General features: G+C 51.2%; 1 protein-coding gene across 3 annotated transcripts in view; it reads right to left on the bottom strand.

Moving 5' to 3' along the window:
• Window positions 1-25,285, bottom strand: part of KHDRBS2 (KH RNA binding domain containing, signal transduction associated 2) — a 130,589-nt gene that overhangs the window by 51,130 nt on the left and 54,174 nt on the right. Inside the window, exon 12 of one of the 3 annotated variants that reach the window (XM_061568956.1) lies at window positions 18,539-18,750. The exons of the other annotated variants lie outside the window; for them this stretch is intronic. The gene's annotated coding sequence lies outside the window, so the exon portion shown is untranslated. Of the gene's footprint in view, window positions 1-18,538; window positions 18,751-25,285 lie in introns of those variants that run through there. 3 annotated transcript variants of the gene reach the window in all.

Raw genomic sequence — 25,285 nt, 5'->3', positions numbered from 1 at the left:
ACACACACATACAGACACACACACACACAGAGACACACACACACACAGAGACACACACACAGAGACACACACACAGAGACACACACACACACAGACACACACACACAGAGACACTCACACACGAGACACACTCACACAGAGACACACACACAGAGACACACACACAGAGACACACACACGAGACACACAGAGACACACACACGCGAGACACACACACAGAGACACTCACACACGAGACACACACACAGACACACACACACGAGACACTCACACACAGAGACACTCACACACGAGACACACACACAGACACACACACAGAGACACACACACAGACACACACACACACACGAGACACTCACACACAGAGACACTCACACACGAGACACACGCGCACACAGAGACACACACACAGAGACACACACACAGAGACACACACACACAGAGACACACACACACAGAGACACTCACACACAGAGACACACACACACAGAGACACACAGAGACACACACACAGAGACACTCACACACAGAGACACACACACACAGAGACACACACACACAGAGACACACACACACAGAGACACACACACAGAGACACTCACACAGACACACACACACAGACACACACACAGAGACACACACAGAGACACACACACACAGAGACACACACACAGAGACACACACACAGAGACACACACACAGAGACACACACACACACAGAGCCACTCACACACGAGACACACAACTCACACACAGAGACACACACACAGAGACACTCACACACAGAGACACTCACACATAGAGACACACACACACAGAGACACACACACAGAGACACACACACAGAGACACTCACACACGAGACACACTCACACAGAGACACACACACAAAGACACACACACAGAGACACACACACGAGACACACAGAGACACACACACGCGAGACACACACACAGAGACACTCACACACGAGACACACACACAGACACACACACACGAGACACTCACACACAGAGACACTCACACACGAGACACACACACAGACACACACACAGAGACACACACACAGACACACACACACACAGAGACACACACACACAGAGACACACACACAGAGACACACACACAGAGACACACACACAGAGACACACACACACACAGAGCCACTCACACACGAGACACACAACTCACACACAGAGACACACACACAGAGACACTCACACACAGAGACACTCACACATAGAGACACACACACACAGAGACACACACACAGAGACACACACACAGAGACACTCACACACGAGACACACTCACACAGAGACACACACACAAAGACACACACACAGAGACACACACACGAGACACACAGAGACACACACACGCGAGACACATACACAGAGACACTCACACACGAGACACACACACAGACACACACACACGAGACACTCACACACAGAGACACTCACACACGAGACACACACACAGACACACACACAGAGACACACACACAGACACACACACACACAGAGACACACACACAGAGACACTCACACACGAGACACACGCGCACACAGAGACACACACACAGAGACACTCACACACGAGACACACAACTCACACACAGAGACACACACACAGAGACACTCACACACAGAGACACACACACACAGAGACACTCACACACAGAGACACACACACACGAGACACTCACACACAGAGACACTCACACACGAGACACACACACAGACACACACACAGAGACACACACACAGACACACACACACACACACGAGACACTCACACACAGAGACACTCACACACGAGACACACGCGCACACAGAGACACACACACAGAGACACTCACACACGAGACACACAACTCACACACAGAGACACACACCAGAGACACTCACACACAGAGACACTCACACATAGACACACACACACACAGAGACACACACGAGACACACACACAGAGACACACACACACACACGAGACACACACACACAGAGACACTCACACACGAGACACACACACACAGAGACACACACACAGAGACACTCACACACGAGACACACTCACACAGAGACACACACACAGAGACACCCACACAGAGACACACACACGAGACACTCACACACAGAGACACTCACACACGAGACACACACACACAGAGACACTCACACACGAGACACTCACACACAGAGACACTCACACACGAGACACACGCGCACAGAGACACTCACACACGACGACCACTCACACACAGAGACACACACACACAGAGACACTCACACACAGAGACACACACACAGAGACACACACACAGAGACACACACACAGAGACACTCACACACGAGACACTCACACACAGAGACACACACACACAGAGACACTCACACACAGAGACACACACACAGAGACACACACACAGAGACACACACACAGAGACACTCACACACGAGACACTCACACACGAGACACTCACACACAGAGACACACACACACAGAGACACTCACACACAGAGACACACACACAGAGACACACACACAGAGAACACAACACACAGAGACACTCACACACAGACACTCACAACACAGAGACACACACACAGAGACACTCACACACAGAGACACACACACAGAGACACACACACAGAGACACACACACAGAGACACACACACAGAGACACTCACACACGAGACACTCACACACGAGACACTCACACACAGAGACACACACACACAGAGACACTCACACACAGAGACACACACACAGAGACACACACACAGAGACACACACACAGAGACACTCACACACGAGACACTCACACACAGAGACACACACACACAGAGACACTCACACACAGAGACACACACACAGAGACACACACACAGAGACACACACACAGAGACACTCACACACGAGACACTCACACACAGAGACACACACACACAGAGACACTCACACACAGAGACACACACACAGAGACACACACACAGAGACACTCACACACAGAGACACTCACACACAGAGACACACACACACAGAGACACTCACACACAGAGACACACACACAGAGACACACACACAGAGACACACACACAGAGACACTCACACACAGAGACACTCACACACGAGACACTCACACACGAGACACACGCGCACACGGGACAAACGGTACAGCCGCGCGCATATAGCCGGAATCACCTAAATCCACACGGCGGTAATAACCCACAGGGCTCGCTGGTAATTCACTTCAAATCCGTGCCATATTACACGCAGAAGACATCCCGACGCTTTCGAGCAAACAGATCGTGGGGATGACCTGGAGTGGTGGGAGGCGGTGGGCAAGGTGGAGCGGGTGGGTGGGGTGGGAGCGACACTTGAAGCGTAAATCTCCTTCGGTGGCGGAGTAGGCGAGGGAAGATTTGCGGTCGCGTCTCCATTCTCGGGGATGTGGCGGCTCAGGGCGGAGGAGGAGGAGGAGGAAGGGGAGAGGGTGAAGGGGAGAGGAGGGAGAGGAGGAGGAGGAGATGGAGTGGTGGGAGGACAAACGCCAGCGATGAGAGAGAGAGAGAGAAAGAAAGGCGGCTTCAGGAGCCGTCGCCGAAGGTCGCCGGCGTGGAGATAATTAAGACGACTCCGCGCTCTTTAAAAGTCTGACGAGCGGAACACAATTAATTAGCGGTAATTGCGCTCGAGTGCGCGCTTGGCTGACGCGTCTCCGGTTGGGTTGGGAGAGCGTGCGGAGCGCTGTGAGTTTTCGGGGGGCTCGTGGGGAGGGGGGGGGTCTGCCTGAGTTGACCCCGCAAGTTGGAGGTTTGACACCGCACGCACGCGTTTGTATTGTTCAGGTGCGATGAACGTGCTGGATGAGTGACCGACTCGCATACCGCGCCCAGTGGCTCAAGAGACGTCATACCCAACACCGTGCCACCCCGAGGGGTACCAACCAATCTCCTTGGTCCGTGAGCCGTCGTCATGTTGATCACAACGCGTAACTCCCATCGCCTCCCACCAGTCACAATTTCTTTCGAGCGCCCAATAGATTAAGCCGCAGATAGGGATGGGGGGGAACGAACGCAAACCTGGAAGAAAAAACATCGACCACGACAAACGTGGCAGTGGACTCCTAAGAGGCCCAATAATTTTTGCTCGAAAATTTTTAGTTTATACCGCGAACGTTGCTGTAACGACATCCCAGCGAAAGCCACCAGTAGCAGCAGCGGGCAGCAGCAGCAGCTGGAGCAGCAGCAGTAGCAGCAGGAACAGCAGCAGTAGCAGCAGGAACAGCGACAGAATATGTGGGGAGTATTAGCGGCATGGCTTATCTAAGCGGAGAGATGAAACACAGGCAAATGGAGACACGTGGGTACGTTGTCTCTATTGCCAGAGCAAGCTGGGTTATAAGCAGGTAATTTATATCCGAGAGAATAGTAAAATATAAGACGCGCACCATTTTAAATGGACACGAATCTCGACTCTAACGGTGCAGGCGGCGTAGAGTCGCAGCTAGGGATGGCCGCGCGTTCTATTTTCCACGAAATCGTCCTGCCTTGATGAGGCAGTTGCAGCTGTGCTGGGAAAATCCGTGAGTCTTAAACTATAAAATATATCTTCTTGGTTCTTTCGGTAAAGTCACGTAGAAGAGAAGTAATAAAATCATAAAAATAAAACATAATAAAATAATTCTCACGACGTTTCGTGAGAAAATAATTCTCACGACGTTTCGTGAGAATTATTTTATTATGTTTTATTTTTATTATTGTATTACTTCCCTTCTACGTGACTTTACCGAAAGAACCAAGAAGATGAATCCCTGCAGTCACGAAAGCTTTAAATCGAAATATAAAATATATATTTTTTTAACTAAACCATCAACTCTTTTTTTATTGTACCAGGTAAGAACCCACTGAGATATACGGCTATTTTTCATAAGTGACTCGGCCATCACGCATGACATCTCAACGAAGTGGCTGAAACACGTGGAAATATATAGCAGCCAGATACTCTAAGCGCGTCATGTTGATTCTAAATTGTCGAGGGAAAAACCGGAGGACCTGGATAAAAATCCACGCGACCACTGGGAGACAATGCGAACTCCAACCATAGAGCAGGTGGCAGGGTCGAACCCACAACCTCCTGTACACCAAATTTCGATTTAAAGCTTTCGTGAGTGCAGGGATTCATCTTCTTGGTTCTTTCGGTAAAGTCACGTAGAAGGGAAATAATACAATAATAAAAAATAAAACATAATAAAATAATTCTCACGACGTTTCGGCTGATTGCGTTGTGGCCGAAACGTCGTGAGAATTATTTTATTATGTTTTATTATTTATTATTTCCCTTCTACGTGACTTTACCGAAAGAACCAAGAAGATGAACTCCTGTACACCAGTCGAGGTAATTAACATCTCGCCAGGGCGGGGGCACTCAAAGACCGGGCGTTTGTGGGTTGTGTAACAATTCACCACTAGAGACGATGCTTTGACATGCACTACCCCCACCCCACTCACACCTCGCCCCATTACTCAGGCACCGTGAGATCTTCTTCTTCTTCTTGTTTGCCCCATGATGTGCTCCTGGTTCGCTTGTGCCCCCAGAGACGTCGAGCCGAGAAGCAGCGCCCATTAGGAGCTCCGCCGGTCACGCGACACCGGCCTTGACGTCACAGCGGCGGTGACGCGTCATCGGCGATGGCGTCACGGCGCACCTTTCAAGAGGAAGCAACCCCGTTGGGAACGCGGCACGTGCAGCACGAATGACAACGACGTCATCACCGTCGACAACAGCCACTTATTTGGCACGAAGCCGTGGTGACGTCACCAGCGGCTCGTGCCAGGCTAGGTGCCAGTGTGGACTTGGCGCCTCAGCTGCCCGGCGCTCCGACTGTTGTTGTGAGCGTCGTTCCTCCGCTGTCGTTGGAGGGCGACTTCGCCTCCAACTGCCCAGTAGCCTCCTTCGCGAGCACCAGCGGAGTAGGCATCTTAGCCGCAGCACGAGCCGCGATGTCGCATGTTGGCAGCGGCAGCAGCATGTGTGACAGATCGTCGGTGGCAGACGCAACGGTGGCTCGGAGAGGCATCAGGAAACCGTCAGGGCCAGTCCCAGGGCGGATTTGAGGGTGGCAGCCCACTTTCTGAAGGCGTCAAAATAATTGGGTGCGAAACCGGCCCTCTCTCTCTCTCTCTGGCCTCTTCTCGTTCTTGCTTGCGAGACCTTCTCCTGCTGCTGCTGCTCCCCTTCTCTCCTGCTGCTCCCTTGTCTCCTGCTCCCTGCTCTTGCCCCCCCCCCCCAACTCCCAGCCCTGCCCACCGCTACTCGTCTCGGAGACGTCGCGAAAGGGCCGGGAGAGGCTGGGTGCGAGCACGAGGCCAGGGGAGAGGCAGCGTAGACGGTAGCGGCGCCGCGCTACGAATCCGGCCACCCCGAGTCCGAGTCCCGCTCGCAGGCCAACGCCGGTGACGGTTATGCGGGCCTCCGCTAGGTCGACTCAGCGTCAAATCAGTAACTGGTTTGCGGTGTGTAAACATCGTCGCGAGGGAGGCAAAGGCGACCCGGCGTGGCGTTGGCACACCCATCCCCCTCGTGCGCCGTGCCGGTCTTCGGAGGTGCTACTCGCTAACAGCACTTACCCTCATCGTCTGTTAAGGCTACACGGGGGATCTTTGTCTTTGTGAACCAGGTGAGGCTCGGCGCGGTATCCACTCGAAGTCGTGGCGTCTTCCATCGTGACCCTTGCTCGGAACGTGAAGCTCAAACACACGGCGATAGGAATTCACGGTTTAAAATTAAAATTACCAAATGGATGTTTTCATCAATGACACCTACACATGGGTTGTTGTTGTTATTTTTGTTTATCCATCCACGCCTGCTGACCACAGGGCTCCAAGCTCCAAAGTACCAAGCGTCCAGTAACGCACAGCACTATTAGAGGTCTCTTTGATAAAGAGTTCATTTGTTTTATGTCCGGTGTCCGACAACGAGTTTTTATTTTATTTTGTTTTCTCACGATTTAAAGTGGAGTACCGATCATCATCATCATAATTAGCCATGGTCAATCCACTGCTGGATGAAGGCCTGCCAAAGCCGCTGCCACTCTCCTCTCACGAGATCCTGCGATGTGACAATCCGCTGACGATTTGCGAGTAAAGACCGCATGCGTTAGCGTAACCTCTTTCTATTTATCTGGGCTATCCGCTCCTCATTCATGACCTTGGATCATCAAGATGTGCCGACTGGATGCCCTAGACATGTAGATTCAATGTCAGAACTTGACGTCAGAGCGTGGGTAAAATATTAAACAAATCATTTGGTAATGCTGTTGCTGCCTTGAGAGTGGGTGCCACAAGCACAGCCAACAGCAAATACACTCAACACAGGAAACCTGTTTGGTTTTAAGGTCGAAAAATGATAATAGGTGACGTTTCGTGCAATGCCCTGTACTCATAGCACATACACCAATGAAGCACATACATCATGTTTGTGCTATGAAAAAGGTTCATTGCCCAAACCGTCGCTTAGTATACGTTTGTTCACCAATTTAAGGAAACAGCGCTATTAGCGCAGCGTGACTCACGACCTCCTCTTGATACCAAGATCCAGGATGGTCACGTCTATGCGCCGCTTCTCGGTGGCAGCCCCAACAGTCTGGAACGCAATCCCTCTGCACATTCGCAGCATCACGTCAATCGCCTCCTTCAAGAGACACTTAAAAACTCACCTCTATAACCACGCTTTCGAGCGACTCTGAGCTTGGCTCCGCGCCTCTGAGTTGCGGCCGTTACGTCCGCAAATTTGCGCGCGTTATAAATTGCATTATTATTATTGAGGTTTTTGAAAAAAATGTTGCTGTTTTTCTCTAAGACGTGAACACGATCGTGCATTAACAATCAGGCGGACCGCCGTCACCGCAGCAGCAGCAGCAACAGCAGCAGCAGTAGTAGCAGCAGTAGTAGCAGCACTAGTAGTAGCAGCAACAGCAGCAACAGTAGCAAGAGCAGCAACAGCAGCAGCAGCGGTTCTTGGCTCGCCGTCGAACAAAGACGGTCAAGAGCGCTCTCGGACGCGCTTCTGCGGCACGTCTGGAATGTTCTGCCTTCCGATATTCGGAAAGGACTGGAGCTATGCACTTTAAAAATCTAAGTAAAAAAAATGTAAATTGATTTTGTTGTTGTTTAGTTTAACATGTAGGCTTTCGCGACCAATCTCATCCAATATGTAGGTTTTTTTTTTCTTCTAGGGTTCGTTTGTTGTTCTTTCCCCGCACCTGCGATTAGCACAGTTGGCTACATAAGGTGCGAAAGAAGTTCAACATACATACATTGCCAGTGAGAAGCACAGCTTCTTGTCTCCTTGCAGCGGGTGCTCACGCAACCTCTTGACAAGGGCATTCCTCACAAGCTGGCTGGCTTAGACTCTCCGTACCCGCGTAGGAAACACGAAATAAATTAGAATCACCCGTGCGGTGGTTACTACACGATTGCCCTGCATGAAGGTATCGCTCAGGCAAGCCCCAAGCTTATCCCGTCATCGATCCGAGAGGCTACTGACGCGTGTCCGTGTGTGTGTGTCTGTCTGTATGCGTGTGTGTCTGCATGCTACGAGCGGTGGCGCAGCGGTTAGCGCTACGCTGCGCCACGAACCCTGCGACCCCCGAGTTCGATTCCCGCTCACGGTCGAACACCAGTGACGATTATCTGAACCGTTCCTGGGCCTCCCCTAGGTCGACTCAACCTTGAATTAGTACATGGTGGGGTGTGTAAACATCGCCACTGGGGAGACAAAGGTGGCCGGGCGTGGTGCTAGCCACTCACTCCCTCGTGTGCCGTGGCAGCCTTCATAGGTGCTCGCTAACAGCGCTTGCCCCGACAGTCTGTTAGAGGCTATACGGGGGATCTTTGTCTTTTGCGCTACGAATCCTGCGATCCGAGCTCTGAATCCCGAACACGAATATTTAACATACGAATATTTGAAGCACTAATGAGCCTTCCCGTAGGTCGACTCAGCCTTAAATGAGTGTCTAAGTGCGGTGTGTGAACATCAGCAGCGGGGAGACCAATGCGTTTGGACGTTTTTCTGCGCACCCACCCCCTTCTGTGTGTTGTGACCAACAGCTCTCGCCCCAACAATCTGTGCAAGGCTACACCTGGAATATGTCCGTGCGTGCGTGTGTGTCTGTTTGTCTAAGTTTATATTTGCCACTTGCAAGCATGTGTTCACGCCCGTGCGTGTAATCATGATGACGGAAGGTAAGTTATTAAAAGGCGAAAAAATATCTGCTGTTTGCTCAGCATATGGCAGAGCAAAAATGTAAATAACATCCGAGCGTCTCTGGGATGTCACGCACATTTTTATTCAAATTTTTTTTACCACAATATCCTCAACAACCCTCTCCCCCAGCTGCAGTCCCCGAGACCCGCGTGTGTGTGTGCCGTCCCCAGATTAATCCACGGACGCACAAAGAGAATAAAGAACTCCTCTGGATATGTTGATGATGCATCTGTGACCTTCGAAGGCCTCTGTTGCCGTGAAGACCAAAACCTGAAAAGAGACCGGAAAGTGAAAGGGGGAGGAAATTTAAAGCGAAAGTTTTGAGTGCGTCTTATAATCCAGTCGGTGTGCGTGTAACAGACTACATTTGTGTAACTTTATTGACACCGACTACTTTCCGGAACATATAATCCGGAGAATACGGTATTTACCCAGAATCACCCGCAAGGAATTGGGAAAAAACTGGGGGAGGCCTCTCCCAAGCGGTGTGAAGTTACACGTAGACTTCAACAACAACAGCACTAAATTTCGATTTAAAGCCTTCGTGACTGCAGGGATTCATCTTCTTGGTTCTTTCGGTAAAGTCACGTAAAACATAAAAAATAATAAAAATAAAACATAATATTTTATCATGTTTATTTTATTTTATTACTTCCCTTCTACGTGACTTTACCGAAAGAACCAAGAAGATGAATCCCTGCAGTCACGAAAGCTTTAAATTGAAATTGCCGGAGCTGTGGATAGGAGCAGTGGTTCAGTGACGTAGCTGTCGTTGCGGTGTGCAGGCGCTGCAACTGCACCAGGTGCAAGATTCCGAGCTACGGTTAGATTGGGGGATATTGGACAGGGGGGGCTCCTTTAATTCCGCGAACCAGGCAGGGTCCATGCTAACCACGCTACGCAACGGGATTGTGTTCGGGTGCAGGGTATGGCTCGTACTCGTGCCTGCTTGGCTGCTTGGATACGACAAGGCTGGTATTGTACTGAGACTTATGTGTGGCCAAACCCTCCCCGAATCCCTCCGCTCTCTCCACTCCCCGTAAAATAAAAACAGACGCTGCTCCGTGCAGCTCCGTCTCTTGCCTCCCATCTCATCCCTCGCCATCTCACCCCGGGTCAGTCCTTCTTTCCATTCCTGCTCCGGCGCTCCTTCATCCTGCCGATCATCTCGAGCCGTGTGTCCCTCCTTGTCCGCCTTGAGGACTTCCTTGCCTGGCATCCCCCTATGCTGTCTCTTGCCCCTTTGCGGAGCCGACTCTACTCCCCTCTTGCCATGGTGCACCACGGCTAAAGCGTTCACTTCTATCTGTTAACCTACACTGAATATACAGGGGTGCTTCAAAAAGAATGTGTTCACACTTCTGAGAATTTGCATCAATGCCACAAGAAATGTGCCGCCTCCGGGCTCTGGAGACCACCTGGAGAAGATTCCAGTCACGAATTGACAACGATGGCGAACAAGTGGAGACTCTTTGACTTTTTGAAGCTATTAACATTACATTTGTTATCACGCTACAGAGTATTGTCGGTGCTTTTCCACTAAAGACGATAGTCCCATGAAAAGCGTTAACATTTTATTGAATCATTTCATAAAGGTTAAGACTCCACGCACAACCTTCCACATGCTTGCTAGCAACCCACCTCACCGCAGCAGCAGAATCACGTAACGTTCTTGTCTTCAATGGGAACTTTAGGAATTGATGTAGGGGCGAGGCACCCAGAAGTAGATTAGCGCGGCGCGAAAGCAGTTCAACATACATACAGTGTGGAGTGACTCACTCGGAGACAGGGTTTCTTAAGGCACCTTCTTAATTCTACACGTCAGGGCACTACAAACACCCGAGGTGCCTACACGCTAGTCACACATCCAGGCTGTCTATCTAGCCGCGTTTCAGTGTGGTCGAGACGGCGGCGAGGGCGGATTCACTTCCCGCAACAGCCCCGAGCTCTCGCCCCGGGCCCCCCTTTTATCCTCCCGCTCAGCGTGTCCTCACTCCTGCCCTCGCCACGCCAACCTTTCTGGAACCTGCTAGCAGGTTCACGGGCTTCCAGATGGAGCCCTTCCTGAGCTTCTCCTTTAGATCTCCACACCACGGTATTGTACTCCCTCCGCTGACGTGTGTACTGCCCTCTGCTGTCAGTACCACTTTTCCGTCAGCAGTCAGCGTTGTTACACTACACGTGCACAAATACTTGCAGAAATAGTGCGCAGATGGCGCTCGCTGGCGACTCACCACCACGCACAGCGCGCAGCACAAATTCCATTGAATACCTCTCTGGGAAAAGGTGGCACTCGCATTGTGTCAGTCGTGGGAGGTTGGGTGGGGGGGGGGTGCTGAGGGATATTTGCAGCGTGAGATTGTGGCGGCGGGAGCGGGGGGAGTGGGGGCCAGCGGGACTTGGCCGCAGCGATGCCGTAGATGTCAAGGAAGGAACAAAGCGGCGTCTTCCGCGTGGAGGAGCTGTAGCCGAGGGGATCGGGCACGAGGCGGGCTTGTGATGATAATAACGCTTTCAACTTGTGACGCGCCTCCGTCGCACGGTGTTCGCTCACTCTCGAAGGGAGGGAGCGAGAGAGAGACACAGAGGGAGCGACTCTTGAGGCACGAGTAGGATCCAGAGATTATCAGCCACCAACAATTACCCACGCTCTGCGGTCCTCTATATATTAAGATGTTTCAGTCGAGTAATGAGTATTTACATGTGCGAGGAAACCCGCACATGCGAGGGGGAAGCACTCTATCCCCATACTGATGGGACAGATGATATTGGTCCGCACTTTGCTGCATTCGCCAGCGGAGGGGAGTTTCACAACAGCCTCGTGGTGATTCACCAACCCTCGCCTACTTGTCGAACATGCGAATGGCACGGATTCAAACACCCTTGCTCAAGGTTGCCTCGTGTTGCACCTTCATTTTTTTAAGCTGCCCCCTCGGCAATAGCGTCCGTCATCTCTAGCGGCCCTGCGTTGAGAGCGTCAGTCAAAGTACAGCGCCAGCAACGAGTCGCGTTCTGAATCCAAATTGACATCGCAGTCGTACGGCGTCCCATCCCAGTGCCTCATTTACACCCCTGACCCCGAACACCACCGCGGTCAAGCGCGGGGTGGATGGCGCGGCGTCACGGCGAAGATTCTCAGCGATTTCATCTGTAAATGCGTCGCAACTTGCGATGCATTTTGCGGTGTTCTTTTAACAGTACAGCGCATCTGGTGACGACGAAAACGGCAATGAATACTCACTGCCGTTAAAATTTGCATCGACTCGCCTATTGTTGGGATCGAGGGATGGGTGGGTGGGTGGTGTTACAGCCTCTTGTTGTAAAGAGCGGTGGGAGTGTGGAACCACGTTGCCCACACGACACGTGGTTGGAAGCTGATTCAGTGGGACTCGCCAAGGAACGCCCCGATGCAATTCGGAATTCCATCTGCTGCTAAACACCGAGCGAGCCGGATCGACCGAATGGGCTCATCTCCAATTTATTTCTACTGTACGTTGAACTTCTTTCACACCGTACGTAGCCAACCGCGTTCGTCGGCGGCGCGGGGGGAAGGACAATGAACTAAACATCAAAATGAGTTTGTAATCTTTCCTTCGTTCTGCTGGTCATCCTAGCGGCAGAGCATTCGCGGCTTGTCGCAGAGGCTCGCGGTTCAAATTCCATCGGCCGCCCTGATTAATACTGCCGGTTGTATTATGCGGAATACTACTACGACGGCTACCCGTCGTTTGTTTCACAGAAGACGTTAAAGATCCCGTGATGTAATTCCCAAGAGTGCACCATTATGTGTCAGCATAAGGGTCCAAATTTGTCAAATTCGAGCATTCCCCCGCAGTTGAGATTACAGTATACACGGCTGTAATCATTTCCCTCCGACTGGCAGACTAATGCCCGCAGGTTGTCACTCTTGCGAATGAAACGTTATCCTGGTATATTAATTTCTTAACTGGGTAACAAAATAAACTCGTAACAATAGCTTTAATCTCCCTGGCCGGCAAATGGCACGATTCACGCTTTCAGATTGTGAAAGTTTTCCTTGCCTTGCTGAGTTCTTCCAGAATCATGTTTAGAACTCGCTATCCCATTCGGTTCCCCTGGCTGGTCTTGTCGTCATCTGTGTTGGCCGTCATGTGACCGCCAAGTGGACCCATGTGACTCATGCGTAGTCGATTTAGTGGATTTTAATAGAATAAAACATGCAATTGACTACTTCTATTGCGATCGATTACACGGGCCTCTTTAAAAACGGTGGCCACCTCAAATAGCCACCCGAATAGCCCAAATTTCGAAGGCACGTTGGCTATTATGATGCTGTTTGCGTCACCAAGCCCTGCCTATCACCTCCCATCCAGCGGCACATCGGGGGGGGGGGGGAAGCTGAGTCTTTTTTTCCTCCAAAATATTTATTTTTATATTGTGTAATTATTCAAGAAGTCAACCAGATAATTGATCAAGTAACCACTCGCATTACAGCAGGGTACTAAATAATTGTGTGGCTAAACCTCGACTCCCATGCAATCGCTCCGCTGGGCTACACTGCTGGGCTCCATGCCAGCCCTGAGTAAGATTCTCGCTGTGTGAGAAGAAGAAGAGGGGGGGGGCGGTGGGGGGGGGGGGCTAGTGGGGGGAGGGGGTGGGAGGAGGAGAGGGGCTCTTGGCAGGGCTCCCACATCATCTCGCCGCCTGCCAGCGCGCGGTTTAAAAATATCGAACGGGGCAGTCGCTGGGCCGCCGCGTGTTTTAGTTTCTGACGGCCGCGTGTGGGACGTGGCAGCAGCGCCCAGACACGGAACAAACACCGTGCGAGGTGTAACTCGGCACCTACAACAAATGCACTCGCATCAAACATCAGTGGAGGTGGCGTAGCGCGCCGCTTGGCACGGGACGCTGGTGGCAAGAGATTAAACGAGGCCCCAGTGCAATGTTGTTCCTCTCGTCTTAGCCCAGTCTCCGATGGGCCTCTCCGGCACGTGAGCTCCTCCTGAGTGGGTTGCACCGCCATGGGTAGACTACGCCTGGTGCTGGTCGTGGTGAGCTGGACGACTCGTTCCAGCGGAAACGCCACTCGCATCGCCGCTCGTGTGACGATTCGAGTCCCCCAACGGAAACTCGCTCGGCCAATGCGATCCAACACATTTTTGTGTTCTTAACATCTCGGTATGTATACATATAGAGGATAGCAGAGCTTGGGTAATTGTTGGCACCGGCTCACCGCCTACCCCGCTGCCTTCCATCTCGTGTCTCGTGGCCCCTCCGTGATTTTGAAATCTAATTTGCATGAAAGACGACGCTATCGTGAACCTCAACGTTATGATCGTCACCATCATCATCATAACCCTCCTCCCAACAGCAGCGGCAACAACTCGCAGTCGCCTCTCAGCCGCCGTCGAACGCTCCACTCCATTCGACAAGACAACAACACTCTCCCACTGCGCTGTCGAAACCACTCCGCACTCAAATTTCGATTTAAAGCTTTCGTGACTGCAGGGATTCATCTTCTTGGTTCTTTTGGTAAAGTCACGTAGAAGGGAAGTAATAAAATAATAAAAATAAAACATAATTAAACAATTCTCACGACGTTTCGGCCACAACGCAAGCAGCCGTCATCAGGTGAAAATCAGGTCTGTCGAGGCGACAGCGTCTTTACCGAAAGAACCAAGAAGATGCACCCCGCACTCGTTATAACGCGAACTCCGGCACACTCGCGAGAAGACGCAGTCGCCGCTGCTTCCATAAACACACCGATTACTTTGGCACCACACCAACCATACCTCCCCCCCTGCCGCCCCCTCCCCCCCCGCACCATTGATAATTAAAATCTCCACGCTTCCAGCAGTTGCTTTTCACAAACTGCCCGCGAGAGAGAACCTCAAATGAACGCGATCGTAGCACGGTTGCACTCGCGGCGATTAATTTGTTCAAATAACAATTTGCTGAATTGATAGATAAAAAAAAAACATCTTAACGGTAGCCACTATGTATTACCGTTATCGCAAATCAAATATATTTCGTAATGAAATTGACGTTTTTCTTTCCTCCACCCCACCGACCCCCCGCCTCCCCCCCACCGCCAGTGATATTCGAAGAGGAATTTAAGACAGCGGGGGCATTTCATTAAAAGGCAATTAGGGGGCCGAGGTGAACAGCCAGACAAAGGTAGCGAGACAAAGATTAAGCGATGCGCCTTGTGAAGCGGGGGAGGGAGGGAGGTGAACAAAGCAGACACCACCCCCCCGCCCCCCCCGATGTGAGTGGCCGAGGCCAAGTTGTCCGATCACACGGAACAGGGGTGGCACAAAATGTCAGGACGCGTAATCGCGTTATTGTGTTTATTCATAACAAAATCACACGGGTTGTTTTTTTTCGTTTTTTTCATTTACATTGACAAAATGTTCAAGATGACTTGCGTTGACATGAATGCACGATGCACGAATTCTCTTTTTTAAATGAATTTAAGATTTGTTTTTATGAACGTTCAGAAATGATGGTTTTGTCTTCAATCATTCCGGGTTCTTGGTCGAGGGTTTGTAAATTACGGATTCGGGGCGACCCCACAAGAGAAAGACAATTAGATAATAACGATTTGGATCAAATATTAACTTAAAGAATGAACAATTAAAATGTTCAATGCCAGCGTGAAGCTAAATAAAATCTTGATTCGCAGCTTTCGTGACTGCAGGAATCCATACTCTTTGGTTCTTTCGGTAAAGTCACGTAGGTAGAAAATAGAATAAATCACGACGTTTCGGGCGCAACACAAGCATCCGTCATTAAATCAGTCTGCCTCAGCAGCAGACCATGCTTTCCCACCTGATGACGGACGCTTGTGTTGCGCCCGAAACGTCGTGATTTATTTGATTTCATACCTTCGTGATAAATTAAATATCCCAATGTATCGTCACTTGTGGGCCACCCTGTCTATATCTTTCGGGCAAAGGCACCAGCAGCCATCAAACTCCGTTGCTCGACTGCAACGATTTTTGTTTCCAGTCAACTCGAAAGATGTTTGCGGTGAAGATTCGCGTGCGATTAAGCCGGACGGGTGTGGCAGCCAGCCATAGCAGAATTCAGGATAGATACAAGCAGATTGTATTGTCACGCATTGTGGCTTTTGCTGAGATTCGCTTCTCGTGGGGGGCGGGGGGGGTGAAGGGGGGGACAGTCCTCTTCTGGTACTGCCATTTGAAAGGCAACGGACCGAGTTGATGACTTGCACGTCGAGTTGGACAAATGCCGTTCGATGGCATCTGGGGTCGCTCGATGGATTCCATTTGTACCTCTTGCAAAAGCGCGTCAAGTGGCCGGTGATCGTACGAGCGATGGATCGCACTTCACCGTAGTTATAAGCAGACTCACACAGAGACCCACCGATTGCCATAGAGACCCACAGACTCACACATCGACTCATACTACACAACACAATTTGACGCGAGTGATGGATAGGACGCTTCACCGTAGTCACAATTAGACCTGCATAGAGACCCACGAGCGGCTCACACAGAGATCCACACCACACACAGCGCAGCGTGATGCGAGGAGTGATGGATAGCACTTCCCTGCACAATCGGGCGACTCGTTAATTCCCCGCTCACGGAGGAGGAAGCTGCACCTCCCACGTGCATTAGGAGGGCGGGAGAAGCCATCGAATAACCAACCCTGCCACGACCGTGCGCACGTTCCCGAGGTTATGCGAGAAGCCAACGCCTCTTGATGAGAGGCTTCGATCCATGCTCCTTTTGAAGGAGGTTTGACCGAATTAACGGCGGCCCGTCACAAACGCGCGAAATTTGCACTCCAGACGTGAGCTCCTATCCCAGGCGAAAAACATTCGACCGAGTCGAAGACAGCAGCAGCAGCAGAAGCGGCTTGCGCTGCGGTCGTGCCTCCGCCAAGGATGCTCTGATTTACGCGAATAAATTCAGGGGCTGGGACAAGCGGTGGCTCCGCTCGGCTGGCAAGCCCGAACGAAGCCGAGCGGGCGGAATGAGCGCTCTCAAAATGCAGGGTCACGGAGAGGTGGATCGCAGGGTTTGTTTCTCTCCTGCACCGCTACGTACTCAAGCCACTCTCCCCTCCCCTCCCCACCCCCTTCGGCCACAGCGGGCAACCCAAGTGGCAACGATTCGCACCACGCGCGGATGCATCACGAGGACGCGGGACAGGCAGCAGAGTTGCTTCCTTTCGCCGGAGTAATTGCGCAGCTCAATGCGAAGGCAGAAATAGACCGGGACGGGTCAAACGCAAATGAAGGCACGGTGGTGTTTAGTGCCTTCATTGTTGAGATGAAAAACGCCGTGTAAATGGCCATGTACCCGTTCACATTCGTTAACACGCACACACATAAAAAAAACGATTAACCCTGTAGCCTTTATTAAGGGTGTTGGGCCAAGTGGTGTTAGCGAGCACCTCAGAAACAGGATATGTATCTATCCTGGATGAATCCCGATGTGCTCCAGAGCTGTTTTTCACAGATGTTCAGTGCACCTATTGGGGCCGGAATGGCAAAGTCGGGGGTGGTGTGGCCATCAAAAAATAAAAACCCCGTGTCGCTCATGCGGTTTGTTTGGACATACTTCACCACGCTGGTCGGGGAGGGTCGGTGAAGGGGGCGGTGGTTCAGGACCAGTTCAGATATCACTCGCCAGGAGTCGAACTCGTGCTTGCCGGGTTAACGGTGCCGAGCGCTTCCCGCTGCGTCACCGCTCCGCGCGGATATCTAATGTCGATGCATGTGTAGAGGAGTAAAATGGGGACGTGACGTCAGGTGTGCCGTTCAGTGCGATGACGTCACGTCTCCTGGGGTACTTAGGGGATGCCCTGTGGCGTGGGCGGAGTCACTGTGGGAACGGGTAGAGTAAGCAGGGTGAAGAGGGAACCAGGGGTAGAGAGAGGGATCGAGTAGGTGAGTCTGGGGAGAAGCCGGTGGTAGCCGTAGTGGTGCTTCTCTCTCCGATCGGCGGAGTCGGCAGAGTCCACGATGCGACACGAGAGAGAGAGACCGGAGCTAGCCGGCAGGGACCCGGACTCAGAGTAGGACCCCCCCTAGCCCCTGGGAGTTGTGTACCCTGCTGTGTAATATTGTAACAGCTTTAATAAACCCTGGCGGAAGCCCTTAACTTACCACCGTCTACGAGTACGTCCGTCGGAACTTCTCTACACATGTATAGATAATGACTGTGTGTGTGTGTGCGTGTACACAGCGTGTGATGAACGCTCTGATACAGATCAGGCAGCGTGCCATCGTGAGTTTCCAGCAAGCAGCTTTATTGTTGTTATTAAGGGAGTACATTCCAGCGCACGTACATTAAACTTCTTTTCGCAACTGTACGTAGCCAACCGTGCTGATAGAAGTTGCGGGAGGAAGGACAACACACCGACACACACACAGAAAAAAGCAGTTCTAAAGAAATGACGAGGGTGTACACACTCAATGAAGGTAGAGGCACTTCAAGGGAATTCATCTCCACACACCTACAAGAGACACAAACAAAAGCAGTTCAAAGTTACTGCTAGCACTCACCGGCTCACTCCAGCCACTCACTTTCACTGACGGTCAAGCCGCCTTCTTATCACTTCTGCGATAGCTACGGGCACGGAGACTCTTCCCGTGAAGTTCACTCCTCCGTTACTTCCACCACCTCTGCTTAACACGATTGGCTACATACGGTGCGAAAGAAGTTCAACATGTTCTTGGTCTGTCGGAAAGACATGTTCTTTACCTACCTGAGGACGGCTGCTTGCGTTGTGGCCGAAACGTCGTGAGAATTGTAATTTATTATGTTATAGGTTTTATTATTTTATTATTTCCCTTCTACTGGACTTGACCGAAAGAACCAAGAATATGAATCCCTGCAGTCACGAAAGCTTTAAATCAAAATTTAAGTTCAACATGCATACGTACAGATGTGATTTCAAAGAGAGCCCAAGGCACGCACCTACATGGGCAGAGTAGCGTGCTCCGCCTACTCAACACCACCGGTAGAAGTGTCCAGCAGGCACGGTCACCAGCACTGCGGAGTCTCTGGGTTTGAATCCAGGTTTAAACTGAGTCAATAGGTGCGAGTTGGTGGTCTCAACCCAGTCATCAATGACCGCGATCGCAGGGCTTACCAACTAACATGGAACGTCGGGCCCAACGTTGAATGTTTACTGGGTTAACAGCAGCGCAAATGACCTCTGACCGCCGTCACTGCTTGCAAGAGGATTAGTTTCGGTGAAGGTTTTGGGTTTTTTTTTCTTTTAGCAACGGATTCCCACCGCCGTTCGGCATCGCCTCTATTCTCGGGCAGAAGCGCGCAAATGAAAATTCATCACCATGTGGACAGATCCATGGACAATCGCCACGCTGTAATGAGAATGAATAAAATGTGCCACTCTATAACACGAGGATCTATTAAATCTTCTTGGTTCTTTCGGTAAAGTCACGTAGACGCTGTCTCCCCGACAGACCTGGTCTTCACCTGAGGACGGCTGCTTGCGTTGTGGCCGAAACGTCGTGAGAATTATTTTATTAGGTTTGATTTTTATAATTGTATTATTTCCCTTCTACGTGACTTTACCGAAAGAACCAAGAAGATGAATCCCTGCAGTCACGAAGCTTTAAATCGAGATCTATTAAATATTAGTTATAAATATATACCAACCGCGGGCCACATTAACATGACTAAATCAAGCATAGCAACAAATGTGATGCCCGTACTGCGAAGAGGGTCCCTGGACTGTGGACATGGATCGCAAGCTTCGGACCTCGTGGGACGTGGCAGCCCAAAGGCTGTGGGGGGGGAGGCCTTGTGGGTGCGGTAGCCGTGGCGACCGACTCACCCTCGACACCCAGGGCAGGTGGAGAAGAGGGGCATTGGGAGGTCGGGGGCTCTGTTACCAACCGCGGGCCACATTAATCCACATCCCCACTGCCCGAATGTGGGGGGTGGGGCCGTGGGAGTTGCAAATAATAATGAAATATATACAACCGAGAAAATAAAAACAACGACAGAAATACACACACACACACGTGCTGCCTTGAGATTGCACTTAAAAAGCATTCGACTGCCTCGGGAAACAGAAGGAGTGCGACATGGGAGGGGGGAGGGGGGTGGGAGGAAAAGTTACAGAAGAGAACAAAAATAGATATGCAGTATTTTGACATTGTTTATCTGACATTTCTTTGTAACAGAGGACAAAACAGTCGACCACCGTCCCCCGTGAGCACAAATGCTGGGGGGGATAGATAGCACTTGGAAAAGGCTTTTAAAGAAACGTGCATAGCAAGCGTCTCTCTGTGCCACTCCACCTGCCCCGCCACGGTTGCCACCTGAAGTGCACAAACCGGCACGCATCTACACGGCAAGAAGGCCGTGTCACAATGCCGGAGGGCTGCAGAACGATAGACGCAACGGGCACAATCCAAGCCTTTTAATGTCTAATGTCATGAGAATCACTTGTATTGTTTTTAGTTTGTTGTCCTTCCCATCGCACCTCCGATTAGTACGGTTGGCTACGTACGGCGCGAAAGAAGTTCCACGTGCGTACGTACAGACGATTTCTAGATCTTCCACGGCAGCTTCATCACAAACGCACCGACCGGATTGACAGGTTTTCACGCCAACATTTCCTTCTGAGAAGAGGGAGTCACACAAAAAATTGCGTCTCACAATCTGGCGAACCAGCCTCACTATTGAACGCACCAAACGCCAGCATGAATAAACACACACATGAATAAACACACACACATGAATAAACACACACAGACACGAATAAACACACACATGAATAAACACACACATGAATAAACACAAGCATTAATAAACACACACGTTAATACACACACATTAATAAACACACACACATTAATAAACACACACACGTTAATAAACACACACGTTAATACACATACGCATTAATACACACACACGCATTAATAAACACACACACGTTAATAAACACACACGTTAATACACACACGCATTAATATACACACACGCATTAATAAACACACGCACATTAATAAACACACGCACATTAATAAACAAACACACACGCGCATTAATAAATACACACACAGAAGTGATTTCCCCTAAAACAAACTTCAACTGGGTTTGTAAAACATCGGGGAGTTGAAGATGGCACAAGAAACGTGTGGGTCGCCCTACCGCTCCCCTCTCTCTCTCTCGTTGTTTGGACTCTGGCTAAATTAGACGCCACGGGTTCACGGACCGCTCGAGTCCACCGGGTTTCTCCGACTGCCGCCGTCTTGCCGGGTCGCGATTCGAGAGATTTTACTCACGGAGTTGTGGGGGGGAGCTGTGTGTGAATGAACGATGAAGCTGGCCAAATAGGATGTAAGGGAGGGAATAAGCCCTGCTGTAGAGACTTAACCACCTACCCACCCCATCGCACACTAGACCTGTGGGAGCCACGCATCCCGTTGCGTTGAGCAGAGGCTCGTTTGAGCATCAGGTACGACCGGGAGAAAGGCTCGGTAATTGGCTACGCCTTGCAATTGTGAATTTTGCAATTGCCACTTGTGTGTGCTGTGCGTATGTTGAACGTCTTTCGCACTGTACGTAGCCAAGCGTGCTTATCGGATGTGCACTACTTATCCCTTCTTTTGTGTAATTTTCACGATTGTAATTTTTTTTATCGGATGTTCCCTTTGTTTTGTTCGGAGTTCGTACGTGCCATTGTTTCATTTATCCGTTGTTATTTTCTGTCGCTGGTGACTCCAGCTTGCATTATAGCGGGGGGGGGGGGGGGGGGCTGAACCACCGTTACAAAAAAAATGGTCTTCATATCTCATCGGGTTCACACCGCTTAAATCAAATGTCAACGCCTCTCAAATGGCAGACGATAAACCGCGCACGTAAAAAAAATATATATATATAAAAATGCTGTTGTTAACCTGAATACATTACGCCATTATGGCCTCTACTCGTCCCAATTACAACACAAAAAGGATGGCTCCCAATGTATTTGTACTTTTATGAACATTTCACGACGGCCGCGCTCCACTCCTTCATAAACCACCCGGCCACAACGCGAAGCTCGCCTCACTCGTGACTGACAAATGCTCCCCCCCCTCCCCCTCCCAAGTGAAACAGGTGACAGCTACACCGCCCACAAGTTGAACAGTGCCGGCAATCAGGGAAGCGGACCATTTTTTATGCACGCGCACACGCACACAAAGGCAAAGATCCCCCGTGTAGCCTCCATAGACCGTTGGGGCAAGTGCGGTTAGCGAGCAGCACCGATGAAGGATGCAACGGCACACGAGCGGGCGGGTGGCCTGCAGCACCACGCCCGACCGCCTTTGTCTCCCCAGTGGCGATGTTTACACACCGCAGCAGGTACTCATTTGAGGCCGAGTCGACCTATGGGAGGTCCATGACCGGTTCAGATAATCGTCACCTGGTGTTGGTGGCCGTGAGCGGGAATCGAACTCGGGTCGCCGGGTTTGCAGATCAGCGCGCCGACAAGTATACGACCACTCCCCACACATATACTAAAGATACAAAGACAAAGATCCCCTGTATAGTCTTAACAGACTGTAGTTGCAAGTGCCGTTAGCGAGCACCTATAAAGGCCGGCACGGCACACGAGGGGGTGGGTGGCCAACATCACCACGCCCGGCCGCCTTTGTCTCCCCAGTGGCGATGTTTACACATCGCACCAGGTACTCATTTGAGGCTGAGTCGACCTAGGGGAGGCCCAGGACCGGTTCAGATAATCGTCACCGGTGTTGACCGTGAGCGGGAACCCGGCTCACCAGGTTCGTAGCGCAGCGCGCTAAGCGCTACACTACCGCTCCCCGCACATATACGCACACACACACCTCTCTATCATCTCCCCACGCCCACACCCACGCAATTTACTCGAGGAATAAGATTAGCGGGTCGTGAAAATTGGTTGGGGAAGAATGTTAATTGAACGGTGAAGGTTAGAGACTGGCACGGGCGTGAGGGCAACATTCTGCAATTACCGCACGAGGGACACCCAGCACCGTTCTCACTTACGACCACGACATCTCTCTCTCGACTCAGTGAGAAGTTGTAATTAGCACTTCACAGCGTCGGCTCCCAACACCGGGGGAGGAGGGGGGGGCTGTTGCCCCCGCCCCCTCACCCCCACCTCGGTGGCCGGGTTCTGCTCCAGCCAGCTGCACTGTGGGTGTCCAGACACCAAACACCCGCAGGATATTAACTAATATTTCTTAAGAGCCTTCCACAACAGTTTGCACCCCTGGTCGGCACGACACATTCACACGTTCGCAAACGCACATACATTCATACGGACGGTGCATCCACAGCCAACAACAACAACAACCGCCATTGTGCCAGGCTAGGTGCACCTTGAGGCCACGTAAAGTGTCGAAGGATCATTGGCAGGAGGCCACGGAACAAACTCAGGTGCCATCGGTTGACTGACTGAGATGACTGGCAGATGCATCAACTGTGCTCCACACTGTGCCAACTTGCTGCGTATTATCCTCCCGTATCTCCGCTCGTTGTTGTGAGCGTCGCTCCTCTTGCCCTCCGTTGTTATTGGAGGGCGACTGCCTCCAACTGCCCAGTACCGCCCTTCACGTACCTTATCCACAGAGGCCGATCCTCACACCGATGGCATATATATATATAAAATGTATTTGTAACTTATTTCGAACTCAGCTCCACATCCTCCTGGACCTCATGAGTCCATCTCTTCTTCTACCCCGTGCTGCACCCAATGAACCCCCTCTATCCGGTCAAACAGAATCTGCTTGGGCATGCAGTGGCTGGGCATGCGGGCTACATGACCCAGCAGACCCAGCCGACCCAGCCAACGCAGCCTCACCTGTCGGAAGAGCTTACTGTAATACAGTCTGATTAAACCCAGGATGGATCGTAGGCAGACCAGCCTGGATCTTTTAAACCAGCGTAGATGTTCCTTTAAAGGGTTCCACATTTCGCAATGATTGAGAAGGGAGGGCGCAACTGTGACCGAGACGACCTCGAGCTTCGGATGGAAAGATAGACCAGGTAACGTCCACAGTGTTACGCAGCTGATGAAAAGATAATGCCGCTCAACTGATTCGAAGTCAGACCTACGCTGCCAAACCGGAGCTGTTCATAAGTGTATACACACACACTGCACACTCACGATAACCTAGGTCATAAGAGTTTTATTTCCTGGCTGCACCCCTAGTTACAGCTGACGCTTCATATATCAATGAGCAGTGGAATTGGTGTTGGCGCGGTGCTTTTAATGAGCCCACGTGAGCCAAGCCTGGCTGATCCTGTCACAAGGGAGCCCAGACTGTGGCTCTCACACTCACATCTCAACCAGCACTGCCACACCTTTAAGGTGGCAAAGGCGCAGTCCTGCAATTTACGAGCTCACGCTACCGCTGGCGGAAGAACCTCCACTCGACAGAGCTCGAGAGAGAGAGAGCATTTGGCCAATTCTTCCAGGCTGGCCAAATGGCTTGGAAGAGGTGGGAAATGCCCACACTTTGGCCCACTTCACGTGACATGCCAATCAAAGACTAACATCGTTGCACCGTTGGGCCAACGTTGGAACATGGTAGGCTCAACTTTGGCCCAACGTTGCGTGTTTACTGGGTACCAAGTGAACGTGGAATGTTGGGCAATCGCTGGCATGTCATTGAACTAACGTTGGCCAAACATGGGCCCAATGTTCCACGTGCACGCGAGGCACCCAGTAACCATGCGACGTTCGCTCAACGTTGCCGTGTGGTTGGACCATCATTGGCCCAACGTTCCATGTTCACTGGGTAGTGCTATCCTCTCTCTCAGAGGGTCGGTGGCATGTCGGGCCTTGCTCGACCTCTCTCTGTCCGCTGCCAGCCTCGCCGTGTTATTAAACTCTTTCCCGTTCTGAGACGTCTGCAAGTTGCAGGGTGGGGGCCCCGTTCTTTCGCAACGTACGTAGCCAACCGTGATAATTAGAGGGAATGAAAATTAGGTGGAGGGGTTGGGCGAGGAGAGGGGCAGGGGTGGGGTACGAAGAGGGA

Source organism: Lethenteron reissneri, chromosome 42 (assembly GCF_015708825.2).
Source record: "Lethenteron reissneri isolate LAM-NWPU_2019-01 chromosome 42, ASM1570882v1, whole genome shotgun sequence".
Classification (NCBI taxonomy): Eukaryota; Metazoa; Chordata; class Hyperoartia; order Petromyzontiformes; family Petromyzontidae; genus Lethenteron; species Lethenteron reissneri.
The sequence above is the reverse complement of the archived record's forward strand: the minus strand, read 5'-3'. Positions and strand labels throughout refer to the sequence as shown.